Consider the following 13,959-nt stretch of genomic DNA (forward strand, 5'->3'; position numbering starts at 1 on the left):
GACCCTGAACTTATGCCCCATGCATTGTTTTTCTTAAACTAACACTAGGCGCCAATGTGCATATGCATCAACCATTGATACCCTTAATGGAATGAAATATCCACTTAATACCAGACAAGCAATTTATTATAAGTTCAGTTGTCTATTCTTAAAATTGAAGCTTTGAGCATTCCCAATGAACTACACTACATGGCCAAAAGTATGTGGTTTCGGTTATTTCAGCCACACCCGTTACTGACATATATAAATCGAGCACACAGCCATGCAATCTCCATAGACAAACATTGGCAGTAGAATGGCCTTACTGAAATGCTCAGTGACTATCAACGTGGCACTGTCATAGGATGCCACGTTTCCAACAAGTCAGTTCATTATATTTCTGCCCTGCTAGAACTGCCCCGGTCAACTGTAAGTGCTGTTATTGTGAAGGGGAAACAACAACGGCTCAGCTGCGAACTGGTAGGCCACATATGCTTACAGAATGGGACCACGTAGCGCGTAAAAATCATCTGTCCTCGGTTGCAACACTGACTACCGAGTTCCAAACTCCGGAAGCAACGTCAGCACAAAAACTGTTCATCGGGAGCTTCATTAAATGGGTTTCCATGGCCAAGCAGCCACGCACAAGCCTAAGATCATGTACAAATCCAAGCGTCGGCTGGAGTGGTGTAAAGCTCGCCAGTAATGGAAACGCATTCTCTGGTGACGCTTGATTCTTCACTCCAATCTGGGTTTGGTGGATGCCAGGAGAAAGCTACCAGCTTGAATGCGTAGTGCATTGGTGGAGAAGGAATACTGGTCTGGGGGCTGTTTTTCAAGGTTCGGGCCAGGCCCCTTAGTTCCAGTGAAGGGAAATCTTAACGCTACAGCATTTGACATTTTATTTAACCTTTTTTATTTAACTAGGCAAGTCAGTTGAGAACAAATTCTTATTTACAATGACGGCCTACCCTGGCCAAACCATAACCCGATGGGACTCCCAATAACGGCCAGTTGTGATAAGGCCTGGAATCGAACCAGGGTCTGTAGTAACTCCTCTAGCATTGAGATGCAGTGCCTTAGACCGTTGCGCTACTCGGGAGCCCCAGCATATAATGACATTCTAGACAATTCCGTGTTTCTAACTTTGTGGCAACAGTTTGGGGAAGGCCTTTTCCTGTTTCAGCATGACAATGCCTCTGCACAAAGCCAGGTCCATACAGAAATTATTTTTTGGGATTGGTGTGGAAGAACTTCATTGGCCTGTACAGAACCCTGACCTCAACCCCATCGAACACCAGACCTGATCGCACAACATCAGTGCCCGACCTCACTAATGCTCTTCTAGCTGAATGGAAGCAAGTCCCTTCAGCAATGTTCCAACATCTAGTGGAAAGCCTTCCCAAAAGGGTGGTGACTGTTCTAGAAGCAAAGCGGGGACCAACTCCATATTAATACCCATCATTTTGAAATTAAATGCTCGTTGAGCAGGTGTCCACATACTTTTGGCGATGTAGTGTAGTAAGAGCTCATGCTGTGAAGTCTTGACTATATTATTAAAATGTCTGCTTAATGAGACAATCTGATTTGTAAATCCACCTCAAGCATACATTCATCTAAGGATATTGTTTCAAATAGAGCAAAATTAAATGCATATAAATATATATTTGTCTATACATTGTAGATTTTAAATCCATGACAATATTAGTTTGAAGTTTAGAGTGTATCGTAGTTGAGCAGAATGAAGAGCTGATATTAAATCTTAATGTATTTTCAAAATGAACTCAAATTGGACTGTCAGATTTGCCATTGGAGAGGAAAGCTTAACTTAAACAAGAACACAGGCTCAGAAAGAGAAACGAAGACCGATGGGGTCAGTTGTAGGCTTAATTATCATTATGTATTTAGTGGCCATTAAGCTGTCACTCTTTGGTGCATCCCATTTTGATGAGATTGCAACATTTGACTAAGGGGTACAGTGGCCTAAAATATTGATATTGTTCCTGTTTTTTTTTGTTATGTATGTATGTATGTATGTATGTATATGTGTGTGTAAGGAATTTTTTTTTTTTTGTCCATTACCCAGATTCATTATTTCTTTTCAAATGGGAACGTGTGGATGGAATTTATGCCACTGGCTGTCCTATTGAAGTGTTCTTACTGAATGGTCATGTGGCTTCACAAAGCAAAGTCTATGAAGACAGGCACTGTCTCGAACAGTAATTATGCAACTGGTTTTGAATGTAACATTCAAATGTGGATTGCCTTCATTTTCAAGTACATATCCAGGTTTTGTCCGTCAGTTCAATATTATTTTCTCTTCATTTAAAACGTTCCATTCTATTCTCTGCATTCGTCCATGTGGTCGTCAATGTGCAGCTACATTGTCCTGACATGTTATTTTGGAGTTTGTGTTTGGATGGTCTGAAAAAACAAGTGTTAATTCCTGTTGTAAGTTAATATCATGGCTTCAGACATGGTATAGCACCGACCTCTAACCACAGAGGCAGAAATGTACATTGTTACTTGTTGGTCATAGTATTGAGAAGGATTTAAGTTTACTTTGTAGAAAGTGAGGAAAAGAAAAAAGACAGTTTCAAATCAATAGTGTGGCCTTTTCATTCTCAAGACTAAAGATGTCATTACTGGAGAGTGATGCCTTATCAGTGCCTGAACTTGTATTTTCATTAACTATAAAGACAGTTCTTTTTTAAACCATAACATTTCATGTATCGCCAAGATTACAGGTACATCGGATGAACCACCCCAACCCCCCCCCCCCCCTTTTCACTTTTCAGGAAGAAGTTGAAAATTAAAAAAAAAATAAACATTCTATGTATCTAGTTAAATAAACATTTTAACTTTATGTAGATCTCTTGTTATTTTTATTTTTTTATTCAACTGGATTTGACCATACTACTGTTAAGTTGTGGCCGTAGGTTCAAGTCCTGGTTTTGTTTGTCTGTTTGCCCCCCTATTGATAAACCACTCTACACTCTTGCCACTCTACCACTCTTGCCCTTGTGATCTGCTTTTCGAAGCACCTCAAACTGTCAATATATATATGGCTTCAGCTTTGAAGTGGGGGGCTGTGTTATTTTGAGCCATGACAACTGGAGCTTATTGTCATTAGAACTAGCATTTCTGTGTAAAAGAGTAAGTCTCCTCCCATTTACTTTGAGATCTCTTTTTTCTGATATCAAGCTCCTTATTGACTTTGACAGTGACTTATTGTAAGGGGTATTGATGTACCTCTTCAGAGTTGAAGATTTCTCTACTATTACAAGGTGAAATATGTGTAGGCCTACTAAATATTGCGGATTTGTTCTGAGAAAATTTACTGATTTTGATATGTCATTGCGTATTCTGTGAACATCCCACAATGACAAAATGTACAACCTGTATTCTGAGTTGTTGGATAGGGGGAAAGATGGAGGGTCTTTTCTGTGTCTCTTGACCTGAATATTGACACAGGCCCTGTTTGAATACTTAGAAGTGCGTCCATCCCTCCTCGCTTAATGACATGACTGGATAGTGTGAGTTTTATTGTCAACCTGTTAAAATGTGACATGAATATAACTTTATTTGAATTCATTTGTTATATGAAAGAACCTTGCTTTCACCTACCAAATTATTTCAGACCATAGATCAATTCAAGGAGGAGGGCACTACTTTTTTAAAATTCAAGTATTCAAACGGGGCCACTCACTCACTGCTACAAAGCCTGGCATCTTACACTTGCAGCGAGGACACAATCAAGACTGAGCAGTGTTTTCAGAGTGCCTCCAGTCCTGGTCTTTATAATTTTTTTATATATAAAGTAGTTATTGAGAACTGTCCTGTATATAACAGTAATGTAGCAATAAATGTGCCATTTTTAATAACAGAATTATACCTTTTTCAATGTCTGGCTTTTGAATCTTGTAAACATGAAAGGAAAATAAAGGAAAACATTGTAATAAAGGGTTTATCATAGCTTGGCAAATGAATGTCTCCTCTCAATGATCTCCCATTGGTGAGAAAGTATAGCCCACAAGCCCTCACTAAAGTTTTCCAAATGGTTGAACTTGGTCTTCAATGTGATGTCCCTTAAGCCCAGACAAAGATAATGTTATTTACTAACCAGCCTCTTCCTCTCCGGCTCAGATTTTAAAAAATTTAAAAAATCACTTTGGAGATTTAGCCAAATTAGGCAGTCATAAAACTAGAAACTAATGGCATTGATTGATAGGGAAATATTGACCATCTAGTAGCCCACTGTAAAATGAGCACTAAAACAACAATCATACAAACCATTCGCTAGCTATAAATCAAGGCCTACTCACAATTACAGTATGAATATCTACACAAGATTATGTATCTAATATATATGAAGAAAAAAAAAATTAGCTATATGTTGATTAAAAGGACATTATGGAAAGCCAGATTGTGACATAAATAGTAGCCAATGCCGTAGTATTGGTATAGTCTTTGTAGGGTATGTATTTGACATCAATGGGTCAACTCAGGTTAGCTATCAAATCTCATTGTTATTAAAATGATAAACTAAACTGTACAAACAATTGTCACTACCTAATATTTTAAGAAACATTATTTTACGATGTGTATACTATTTGGAAATACTGTATTCCTTATGATGTATTTTGGAAGCTTTTTAAAACATGCATTTAAACGGACATTCCTGAAGTCCTACAAAGCAGTAGCCATCTGCGACGGAGGTGAGAATGGTACAAGTTAATTGGGGCAAAATACATTGCCGTCGCCAGGACGTAGTTAGTTGAAGTCTGTATCATAACTTTGTGAAGATTTATTTGACTTTAATAAATACATTCTGACAACCGTCCAATGTGTCTCCATGGGCCATCACTCAGTTGGCTTGGTGTACTGATCTAACTAGCTAACGTTACTGGTCTTTGCAAATCTGTTATCCAAAATAATTCATCTCGCTAACAATCTCAGGCCTCTGGTTTAATTATGGCCTCAGTATTTACAAATTCCACCTTTTTGGAGTTTGTTTACTTTTACGAGTAGGGTCACTGTTAGCTAACGTTAGTTCTAGCTAACGTTAGTTCCATAACAGAACAATGAGGCATATGTTTCACCGGATGTATACATCTGAAGCATCCGGTTGGCGTTTATTTTCCACTCGCCGCCAAATATAGTGATGCGAGGAAGCCCAGGGACCGGCAGTGAGAGAAGATCGACCGAGATGGATTTTGGACGATATTCTGCAAATGTTCTCATCGATTAAACATTTAATCTCAATACAGTTTTCTGTTACGAGCATAGTGGAGTACGTTTTGCAGACTACTCTTTGCCAACGTTTTTAAAAAATGCTTTGTTTTGGAGTGCAATGGCAAATTGTTGTTATTGCACACGCGCATTTCACAGAGTAGGCGTTCCCTAACGGAAATATGCAAATAATGCTAGAACGTGCCAATAGGATCTCGCTAGCTCGTGCTTGGCTCTCCCACTTTGCTTGTTCTGCCCACTGATTAATTTGCTCAAATTGGAAACAACAGGTTCCATCTTGTCAACATATTTTGGTCTTCTTGGAACAATTACCAACCAAGTGATTTATGGCCCTCATTAGCAACCTATTTTGAGTAACGTCCTCCTTCATATCTAAGAAATAATTTCTCCCCCATCCAAGTCTTCAGTTCTAGTCAGGAATGCCAGTAGTTTACAACATGAGCCTTATATTCTCATCTGTCTAAATACCTTTGGCTTTGATTCTCAATAACAGTGTGACCGTGTGAGACTGACCACTGTTTTTGATTTGGTAGGTATTTCAATACAAATTACACCACTTAGTGATCTCTAGGTTTAGGGGTCAAGGGGTTAAATACTGGGAGGAAAATATGATGTCGGGACTTGACAGCAGTAGTGAAAACTCCTGTAGTAGGATACTTGACTTCAAATATCTCATGTTATCATTTGTCCAGGGTTCCCACGATGGTTGGTTGGGGATCAGTGGGCGGAGTTGCCCTTGTCCACTTCACGGATTGGAGGCTGATCCTGGATTGTGTCCCCTACATCAACGGCAAGTTCAAGGACAACTAGAGTCACCTCTGGCTCAGAATTGTAAGTGAACATAAAGCAACTGAACAATCCTTTCCGGCCTGTAGTTGTAGGCTATTTAGTGGCCAACAGATGGCACTGTCGTTAAAAATAACTTTTCAGTTGTCCCCTAAGGATATAGGCTAGCAAATGAATTACTAAATGACTGGACTGCTAATGACTGGACTGTGTGTCTGTCTGCAGGACTACAACTTGGGGAAGGGCATGGGTGAAATGCTTGCTCTTTCTGCATTGCGAAAGTGTGATGCCCTGACACACCTATCATTCAGGGCTAGTAGGAGTTTTCCCAAAGGGATGTCATGTTAGATTGAATGCTGTTTTGTTCAAATGTTATTTAATGTGAATAAATATTTAATTTACTTACTGTCTGTCAAATTATTCTACACATTGCCAATCATTCCAAATATGTTAATGCCTTGTTACCAGTGTGTGAAATTGTTATTTTGAGAAAAGGCTCTCAAGAAGTTGGTTTTTAATGCATAAAGTATTTGAAATCCAATTTTATTGGTCACATGCAGATGTTAATGTGAGTGTAGCGAAATGCTTGTGCTTCTAGTTCCGATCTAACAAGTAATCTAACAATTCCCCAATGACCAATACATTTGATGTGGGGAAAAAAAAGCTTTAAATACAGTATGTTTTTCTTTTGTCTAATATTAGTTAACATAAATACAGCACCAAATAAGTTAATAAAGTTTTTTTTGAATAGCATTTCATGCAAATAATTGGTTTGTCATTAGCTAGGTTACCATCCAATTGGTGACAGATTTCCATGTGAATATGCTAAAATCGGCATAAAAACTATATGCACATTTTCCCACCAGAGGTTTCTATTGCATTTTCAACTCTACTGATGGTTTTCTCACAAAATGTGGGTTATTATAGTGAGTGTTTAAAAAAATATATTTCACCTTTATTTAACTAGATAAGCAAGTTGAGAACAAGTTCTCATTTACAACTGAGACCTGGCCAAGATAAAGCAAAGCAGTGCGACACAAATAACACAGAGTTACTCATGGAATAAACAAGCGTACAGTCAATAACACAATAGAAAAAAAGAAAGTCTATATACGGTGTGTGCAAATGGCGTGAGGAGGTAAGGCAATAAATAAGCCATAGTAGCGAAGTAATTACAGTTTAGCAAATTAACACTGGAGTGATAGATGAGCAGATGACGATGTGCAAGTAGAAATACTGGTGTGCAAAAGAGCAGAAAAGTAAATAAAAACAATATGGGGATGAGGTAGGTAGATTGGATGGGCTATTTACAGCTGGACTATGTACAGCTGCAGCGATCGGTTAGCTGCTCAGATAGCTGATGTCTAAAGTTAGTGAGGGAAATATAAGTCTCCAGCTTCAGCGATTTTTGCAATTCGTTCCAGAGTGTGCCCACTCTGGTATTGGCACCTGTGCTCTGGCCAACAGCTCGCAAATACAGTGCGGGTTTAGCCTACATGATGAGATTATGGACAAAAGAGGGAGATTTTGTAACTGTCAAACGGCAGTCAAGCATCGTTCATGTCACCAGAATAGGACCTTCAACATTTATTGGAAAGGAGCATCAAGCTCATACCGTGCGTTTTCACCACCCTGAGAAGTTATTTTATCTGTAGTCTAATAAACTGCATGGTTTCCTGAATCGTAGTGGGAGGACCATACACCATGTCATCGTGTGACTCTTAAGTTTACTTCTATTATGGTTATATCAATATTTGTGCATAAAGGTGTTTCTACCGCAATGTTTTGCATAATTATACTGAACAAAAATATAAACGCAACATATAAAGTGTTGGTCCCATGTTTCATGAGCTGAAATAAAAGATCCCAAAAATGTTCCATATGCACAAAATGTTTATTTTTCTAAAATGTTCTGGGATCTTGTGTTTAGTGAGCATTTATCCTTTGCCAAGATAATCCATCCACTTGATAGGTGGCATATCAAGAAGCGGCTTAAACAGCATGATCATTACACAGGTGCACCTTGTGCTGGGGACAATAAAAGGCCACACTAACATGTACAGCTTTGTCACAAAGCACAATGCCACAGATTTATCAAGTTTTGTCAGTCATGTAAAATCCATAGATTAGGGCCTAATGAATTTATTTCAATTGACTGATTTCCTTATATGAACTGTAACTCAGTAATATCTTAGAAATTGTAGCATTTTGTGTTTATATTTTAGTTCAGTGTAATTTTACAGATGCAAAAAGATCCCACCACGTAGAACGAACAAATTATGTCACCATTTATAAAATTGTACCAAAACTTTTCCATCACAGCTTTTAATTCAGTATGACTTTACTCACATAAACTGTGAATGGAAACGTGGTTAGTGAGAGTACTTTGCTTCAAGCCCCCGTTGATATCCATTATCTGTCTCTGGCTTTGTCAGGAAGTGCATAGAGGATGTTGTGCCTACAGTGACGAGCATTCAGTCAAAACTGAAAGTGTGAACAACTGCATTTAACCAGGTAAAGTGACTGGAAACCTGAACAAGTATAAACAGACCTCCGAAAGACAAAAAGGCAAAAATAAAGTACAGGGACGAAGTGGAGTCGCAATTCAATGGCTCAGACACGAGATGCATGTGGCAGGGACTTCAGACAATCCCAGATCATAAAGGGAAACCAGCCACATCGCGGAAACTGAAGCCTACTCCCAGACATGGTCAACACCTTTTTCACATGCTTCAAGGAAAACAACACAGAGCCTCCAATGTGTGTCCCCGCTGCTCACGAGGACTGTGGGCTACTAATCTTTGTAGCCGATTTGAGTAGGACCTTCAAATGTGTTAACCTGCACCAGATGGAATCCCAAGTCGTGTCCTCAGCACATGCACAGACCAGCTGGCTTGAGTGTTTACTGACATTTTAAACCTCTCACTATCCCAGTCAGTCCTCACTTGCTTCAAGATTGCCACCATTGTTCCTGTACCCAAGCAAGCCAAGGTAACTGAACTAAATGACTATCACTCCGTAGCACTCACTTCTGTCATCATGAAGTGCTTTGAAAGTCAAGGACAATATCACCTCCCCATACCTGACCCAAATCAAATGTATTTGTCACATGTGGCGAATACAACAGGTGTAGACTTTACCATTAAATTCTTACTTACAAGCCTTCCTAACAATGCAGAGTTAAAAAGTAACACAAATGAGAAGAAGAAAAAATAATAGTAACACAATAAATAGGCCTTTATAGAAACAAGCCATTTTGCTACACAGGCCTGCTATCATTCACTTTGAACTGGACTGTGTGTTTACAGGCAGTTACAAAAGCGTGACTTTAGATCATTGGAACGAATTCGCCAAAAACCACAAAATACACCTGAATGGATTTCTGCAATTATGTAAATACCACAGGAGTCGTCTTACATTTGGGAACTTTACAGTCCTATTGATCAAACAACCATGAAAAGGAAGGCTCCCTCTGTTATGCACATCAACAACAACAAGATCAACAACTAATCCTAGCTAGAGGAAGATGAGCTAAAATCTGACGAAGGAACATTAGATAAACCCTCTCAAACTGAAGGCCTATAGGTTCACCACTGTGCAAACATGTCTATAATGTATATAAAGGCTGTTAAGATATTCATGTTTCAAGAAAGGAGTGTATATATTTGGCCTGGCAAAGTGGTTTCATGCATTGACTGAATGGAAGCTAATCATTTTGTTTTTTACTCCGCTGGTCTCCTCACTGTCTGAGACCGAGTCAAGACCGAGTACAAATGTAACGGACACTGAGACAGGACACCGAGACAAGACCGAGACACTCAATATATGGTCACGAGACCTGAGTGTCAGTGTAGTATGTGTGTGTGGGTAAAGTCCGGTGGTGAGTGTGCATAGTCAGTACTAAAAAATGGGGTTAATGCAAAAAGTCTGGGCAGCCATTTGGTTAACTGTTCAGCAGTCTAATGGCTTAGGGGTAAAAGCTGTTCAGGAGCCTTTTGGTTCCAGACTTGGCGCTCCGCTTGATGTGCAGTAGCAGAGAGAAGTCTATGGCTTGGGTGTCTGGAGTCTTTGACAATTTGTAGGGCCTTCCTCTGACACCATCTGGTGAAAAATATGGGTTGTTTATGAATTCAAAAGACAAATAAAAAGGGATAAAAGAAAACTTGGTGGATTTTAGGCCAGTAGCAACCACCGAAGGGTGTTCATTTAGAACAAATCAAAATCAAATCAAATGTATTTATATAACCCTTCAATACATCAGCTGATATCTTAAAGTGCTATACAGAAACCCAGCCTAAAACCCCAAACAGCAACCAATGCAGGTGTAGAAGCACGGTGGCTAGGAAAAACTCCATAGAAAGGCCAAAACCTAGGAAGAAACCTCTGGAGGAACCAGGCTATGAGGGGTGGCAAGTCCTCTTCTGGCTGTGCCGGGTGGAGATTATAACAGAACATGGCCAAGATGTTCAAATGTTCATAAATGACCAGCATGGTCAAATAATAATAATCACAGAACAGTTGAAACTGGAGCAGCAGCACGGCAAGGTGGACTAGGGACACCAGGTAGTCCTGAGGCATGGTCCTAGGGCTCAGGTCCTCCGGTAGAAAGAAAGAAAGAGAGAGAGAGAATTAGAGAGAGCATACTTAAATTCACACAGGACACCGGATAAGACAGGAGAAATACTCCAGATATAACACTAGGAAGCAGTAGTTCCAGTTGAAGGGTTTAATGAATATGTAACGTTCGTCGTATTGAGTTGACCAAAACGCAGCGGGAATGTGTATAGTCATCTTCTTTTATTTAGAAGGAAACGTGAACACTTAACAAAATAACAAACAATAGATGAAGACAGTCCTGTAAGGCAACACGCTAATACACGGAACAACTACCCACAAAAACCAATGAAAAAACACCCCTATTAAATAGGACCTTCAATTAAAGGCAACGAGGAACAGCTGACTCCAATTGAAGGTCAACCCAATAAACTAAACATAGAAATATAATAAATAGACACAGACATAGAAATATTCTAACATAGAACATTGCCCCAAAAACCCCAAAACACACTAAACAAACACCCCCTGCCAAGCCCTGACCAAACTACAATAACAAACAACCCCTTTTACTGGTCAGGACGTGACAGTACCCCCCCCCCCCCCTCCCAAAGGTGCAGACCCCGGATGCACCTCAAACAAAAAACACAAAAATAAACCCCAAAACAAAAATAATCCCAAACTAAAGGGAGGGAAGGGAGGGTGGCCACCGTCACCGACGGCTCCCGTGCTACACCCCCCCCTCCCCAATCCTCCAACTACGGAGGTGGCTCAGGCTCCGGCCTTAGTCCCCAACCTAACCACCCCCCCTGAAGGCTCAGGGCTAAGGCGCGTCGCTGGAGACCTCGGGCTGAAGCGCGACTCTGGGAGCTCCGGACTGGAGGGCGACTCTGGCTGCGCCGGTTCCGGACTGTGGGCCGTCTCTGCAGGCTCCGGACTGTGGGCCGTCTCTGCAGGCTCCGGACTGTAGGACATCACCGGAAGCTCTGGACGGGGAACTGTCGTCGGAAGCTCTAGACTGGGAACTGTCGTCGGAAGCTCTGGACGGGGACTGCACACTGAAGGCCTGATGCAAGGGGCTGGCTTTGGAGGCGCCAGACTATTTACATGCACCACAGGGCTAGTGCGAGGAGCAGGAGCAGGACATACTGGACTGGGCTGACACACTGGAGGCCTGGTGCATGGTGCTGGTACCTGAGGTACCAGACTGGAGACACGCACCTCAAGGCTAGTGCGAGGAGCAGGAACAGGACATACTGGACTGGGCCGACGCACTGGAGGCCTGGTGCGTGGTGCTGGCTTTGGAGGCGCCAGACTAGGGACACGCACCTCAAGGCTAGTGCGAGGAGCAGGAACTGGATACACTGGGCCATGAATAAGCACTGGAGGTCTGGAGCGCTCAGCCTGCACAACCCGTCCTGGCTGGGTTGTAACAGTAGCCCTGCACGGGCGGATTGCTGGCACAGGGCGAACTGGGCTGTGCAGAGTACTGATGGCTGCCGTGCGTAGAGCAGGCGCAGGGTAGCCTGGGCCTAGGAGGCACACTGGTGGCCAGATGTGCTACGCAGGCATACTCCTACCTGGCTGGATGCCCACTGTAGCACAGCACTTACGAAGGGCTGGGATGTAGCACACCAGGCTATGAGTGCGCATGGGCGAGATCGTGCGCACTTCCGCATAGACCGGCGCTCTCACCGCCAAACACTCCCCATAATAAGCATGGTAAGTTGGCTCAGGTCTACTGCCTGACCTAGCCAATCTTCCCGTGTGCCCCCCCCAAAAAATTTTATTGGGGCTGCCTCTCAGGCTTCCTTGCCAGCCGTGTTCCCGCATAGCGTTCCCGGTCCTCTCCATGGTCCTTCTCCAGCTAATATCTCCTCCCATGTCCAGGATTTGAGATATCTCTCCTGTTGCTCCTTTCTCCGCTGCTTGGTCCTTTTTTGGTGGGTAGTTCTGTAGCGTTCGTCGTATTGAGTTGACCAAAACGCAGCGGGAATGTTTATACTCATCTTCTTTTATTTAGAAGGAAACGTGAACACTTAACAAAATAATAAACAATAGACGAAGACAGTCCTGTAAGGCAACACGCTAATACACAGAACAACTACCCACAAAAACCAATGAAAAACACCCCTATTAAATAGGACCTTCAATTAGAGGCAACGAGGAGCAGCTGCCTCCAATTGAAGGTCAACCCAATAAACTAAACATAGAAATAGAATAAATAGACACAGACATAGAAATAGACTAACATAGAACATTGCCCCAAAAAACCCGAAACACACTAAACAAACACCCCCTGCCACGCCCTGACCAAACTACAATAACAAACAACCCCTTTTACTGGTCAGGACGTGACAGAATATCCACACACACACATACAACACCAATCTCTCTGATACTAATTGTGGTTCTGTAAAGAAAAGGGGAAAACTTAGCACAGTATGGGAAAATACAGTATGCCTATTTGCATGTCAACAAACTAAACAGGCAAAAATGTGCATACCGCCACAACAGATCCACGGACGACGCAATCGCCATTGCACTGCACACCGCCCTATCCCACCTGGACAAGAAGAATACCTATGTGAGAATGCTGTTAATCAACTACACCTCAGCTTTAACACCATAGGGATCTCCAAGCTCATCACTAAGCTCAGGGCCTTGGGTCTAAACTTCTCCCTGTGCAACTGGATCCTAGATTTCCTGTCGGGGCGAACCCAGGTGGTGAGGGTAGGCAACAACACCGCCGCCTTGCAGATCCTCAACACGGGGTACCCCTAGGGGTATGTGCTCAGCCCCCTCCTGTACTCCCTGTTCAACCTTGACTGAGTGGCCACGCATGACTGCAACTTAATGATCAAGTTCGCTGACGATTCAAAACAGTGGTAGGCCTAATTACCAACAAAGACGAGACAGCCTACAGGGCGGAGGTTAGAGCCCTGGCGGAGTGATGCCAGGAAAATAACCTTGGGCTCAACGTCAACAAATCGATGGATCTTATCGTGGAATACAGGAGACAAAAGAGGGCGCATGCCCCCATCCACATCGACAGGGCCGCAGTGGATGGGATCAAAAGGTTCAAGTTCCTTCGACGTTCACATCATTGTGGTGTGAACAGCGCCTCTACAAGCTCAGACGGCTGAAGAAATTTGGCATGGCCCCTAAGATCCTCACAAACTTCTACAGACGCATCATTGAGAGCATTCTGTCGGTTGCATCACCGCCTGGTATGTCAACTGCTCCGCCTTCAACTGCATGGCTCTCCAGAGGGTGGTGTGGACAGCCCAATCGCATCACTAGGCCACGCTGCCTGATGCACACTATATCACACAAAACGCACACACAAGCTATCTCACACACACACACACACACACATTTAGTTAC

The sequence above is a fragment of the Salmo trutta genome, chromosome 4 (assembly GCF_901001165.1).
Source record: "Salmo trutta chromosome 4, fSalTru1.1, whole genome shotgun sequence".
NCBI lineage: Eukaryota > Metazoa > Chordata > Actinopteri > Salmoniformes > Salmonidae > Salmo > Salmo trutta.